The sequence below is a fragment of the Nematolebias whitei genome, chromosome 22, assembly GCF_014905685.2.
Source record: "Nematolebias whitei isolate Nwh7 chromosome 22, NemWhi1, whole genome shotgun sequence".
NCBI classification, from domain to species: Eukaryota; Metazoa; Chordata; class Actinopteri; order Cyprinodontiformes; family Rivulidae; genus Nematolebias; species Nematolebias whitei.
Window position 1 is genome coordinate 4,061,936 of NC_056519.1, and position 3,896 is coordinate 4,065,831.

The window sequence follows — 3,896 nt, forward strand, 5'->3', positions numbered from 1 at the left end:
AATTTTTGGAGCTTCGACAAGATGGAGGTTTTTTCCCCGATGTCGGCCTGTTAGCTTAGCTCGTAGCTTAGCTGATTTTAGCAATCCAAAAACATGATTTTGGACGGTTAAAATGGATTTTAAAGAGAAAAGAGAAAGGGAGGGGTCAGTGAAGAGCTCCGGAGTTCAGCCTTTTGTCGTCCAGTGTCTTCAGTAGAAAGAGAGACACGAAGAAACGATAAAGCCGATAAATGAAAATGAGGTTGATAATTTTCATTCATCATGCGATTAATTGATTTATTGTTGATCGTGACAGGCCTAGCTCTGGTTGCAAACAGTTCCACCCCAGTGAGACAGTACGGCAAATCAAAGACATGCTTTCTGAGAGTTTTATGAAAACCATCCATTTGGTTTATGATTTTGCTAACAGAAGGACACAAGTTTAGAGGCTTACACGCCACTATGAACAACAACTCTTTTGGTCTGGTGCACCTTTACCTCTGCCAAGGAGAAGCAGGAAACCAACCAGACTGAAGTCTCGACACCAACGAATTTAATAAAATATCTTTGTTTTTATAGCAACAAGAGCAAAACTGAATTCCCGGTGTTCCATTTCAGATAAACGTACCTTAAAGTAGCTAAAACAGAGTTGTGAAGTCACACTGTACGCCTTCAGACTTGCATTTGGATTGACCATCCACCACTATTTTGGCAGCTTTTGTAGCAACAAAACAGAACTTCTTCCAAACAGGAAAAGTTACTGAACTCACACCTGGAGTATAAAGGCAAAACACACCTGTTGTGTTAGCATAAACATCTAAGATTTTTTTTCCCTACTGCTTTAACGGCAAATAGAGGAAGAAACTTTGTATCTGCCTTCAACAAAGAAGCAATACAAGCTTGCATTGAAAGAAATAGCGAAAAATAGACGATCATTTTGAAGCCTTGCGTGCAGCCATTGACGACCAAAAACACTGACTAGAGAAGCTAACACCTAGCAAACAGCTAACGGATGAATTATTTTTTTAATAACTGCAAAACAACCAAATTGAGTTAAATCAAATTCAAACAGCATAAAGTCCTTGTTTGACCTGAGAGAAATCACCTGATTGCATCATTTAGCAATTCCAGAGTGTTTGCTTAGATTTTGTGGAGCAGAAATATTTAACAGCTTTAATGGCTTCCACGGAAGCAGGAGTAATTCTGACCTCTCTGCTCACTGGTTACCACCATGACCAGCACACGCTCCGTCTGCGTCCCATGACGAGACCTGGAGAGTTACGCAACGCAAGATTTCCCTCCGACTAACACTCTTCTCTTTGTCTCATAAATAGTTAACCATTAACGCAATCAGTGGCTCCTTAGAGGTCGTTTAAGGTTAACGGAAGCGAGCTGAACTCCACACTGATGTGCCCCGCTTCATAATCAGGTCAACAAGCTTGACCTTAGTTACAACAACTGCCCAGAAACAGCTACTTCCTCTGAAAGCTGCTAATTTACTGAAAAATAACCATCAACCAGGACGTCTTCCTGGAAAACACACAGAAGGAACGTTTTGAAATGAGGTTCAACCGCCTGAGTGAGACCATGACCTAAATTAAAATATATATATATATGCAGCACGGTGGTGCAACTGGTAGAGCTGCTGCCTCTCAGCGAGCAGGTCCCTGGTTCAAATCCCGGTCCGAGGGCCTTTCTGGGTGGAGTTTGTATGTTCTCTCCGTGCATGCGTGGGTTTTCTCCGGGTACTCCGGTTTCCTCCCACAGACCAAAAACATGCATGTTAGATTGATTGGTAACTCTAAAGTGTCTCTAGGTGTGAGTGAGAGAGTGAATGGTTGTTTGTCTCGTTTGTCTTTATGTGTCCCTGTGATGGACTGGAGACCCGTCCAGGGTGTCCCCCGCCCCTCGCACAGTGATTGCTGGACATGGGCACCAGCGACCCCCGTGACCCAAAATGGAATAAGCGGGTAAAGAAAATGGATGGATGGATGGATGTTACATCAAATTAAGCTGTTTTTCCCCCAGCAGTAGCAGCTAGCTGTAGCAGGTGTGGTGCAGCTTTGGACACCTCAGGTGGGATTTTTTTTTCTCCTCACAACACAACATTGGCATTTGTGTGAAGATTTAATTAAACAGTTTTCACACGAGCTGCGACTAACTGTTAGAGATTGTAGATGTTTCAGTCTTGGTCCGGCTCTACTCTGAGCTCCTCCCAGATGACTGAGCCCCCCCACCCCCGCCTTTAAGGCTGACCGTCTCCTCTACAACAGAAGCTCTGTTCAACCAGTCTCATTTTGGTCAAGATGAAATCTCATGATCACAGGTGAGGGTTGGAATGCAGAAGGACGAGTAAATCCAGAGTTTTCCTTTTTGGCTCAGCTCATTCTTCACCATAACAGACCGGAGCAATGCCCTAATTACTGAGGAATCAACGCCCCAATCTGTCTTCCTCTCCACCCTGCCACCAATCAGCATCAGGACACCAAGATCCTCAAAGTCCTCCACTTAAGGAGCCGACTCACCTCCGACCTGGAGGGCACAGACAAAATAAAGCAGGTGGACCTGAGAGAGGCCGGGCCGTGAAGGTTCTGCTCTCTGGATCCATCACTTCTGCACAAAAACCGTGATAACCTTCCTGCAGTTGCAGCTGTTGACCGCAGAGAGACCCGTTGAGAAAAAACGTTACCTGATGTGCTGCCACAGCAGTAACTTTGAAATTTAAAAAAAGGAATTACAAACAAGTATTTTAATGTTGTTTTCTTGTTTATTACTTGTTTATTTTACAGTACATGTTTTACAATTAACTAATTTTTATGCTTTGTAAATTTTAGCTGATCATAAATAAATAAATAAAAACATTCAGCTCATTCAGAAGATGGCTATGACTTAAGATTTTTTTTGTAACTGTTATACTTTTCTAAATATTTAACTTTATTTACAAATATGTTAACCATAGAAATACACTGAGATCTTTTTAATTCCTTCAAAAACATTGTTTTGAATTTTTTTCAGTATCCTGGCTCTTATTTAGTCTTCTTTTATACTTGTTGCTTATTGTTAACTTTTTTATTAGCTTTGCTACATTTAGCTTTTAGCAAAGCCTTTTGCTTTTAGTTATGTTTTACTACTTTCATTGGATGTTTTGTTTTTAAATAAATGCCTGAGTTACTACTTTTACAAAGTACTTTGTACTACCATTCCACTACTTTACCTAGCCTTTTGCTTATTAGGTATTTTGTTACTTTTAGCTATTGCTTTGCTATTTTGGGCTTTTAGCTACAATTTTTAACTACCCTTTTGCCCATTTAGCATTTACCTAGCCTTTTGCTACTTTTAGCTTCTAACTAGCATTTTGTTACTTTTAGCTAGCCTTTCTGTGCTTTCAGCTAGCCACTTGATGCTCTTGGATTGCCTTTTGCTACTTATAGCTATCCTGTTGCTACATTTAATTAGCTCTCTGCTACAATTAGCTAGTTCTTTGCAAGGTTTAGCTAGTTTTTGCTACTTTTAGCTAGCCTATTGCTATGTTTAGCTTCTAGCTTGCCTCTTTTAGATACACTTTTTATGATTTAGATAGCTATTTTTAGCTTTTAGATTATTTTTGTGGCTTTTAGCTAACCATTTGCTACTTTTAGTGTCTAAATAACATTTTGCCACTTTTAACTGGCCTATTGCTATTTTTAGCTAGCCTTTCTGTGCTTTCAGCTAGCCACTTGATGCTCTTAGATTGCCTTTCACTACTTATTGCTAGCCCGTTGCTACCTTTAGCTACTTTTTTACTAGGTTTAGCAAGCTTTTTGCTACTTTTAGCTAGACTTTCTGTGACTAGCCACTTGATGCTTTTAGATCATCTTTCACAAGTTTTAACTAGCCTATTGCTACATTTAACTAGCCTATTGCTACATTTAGCTAGC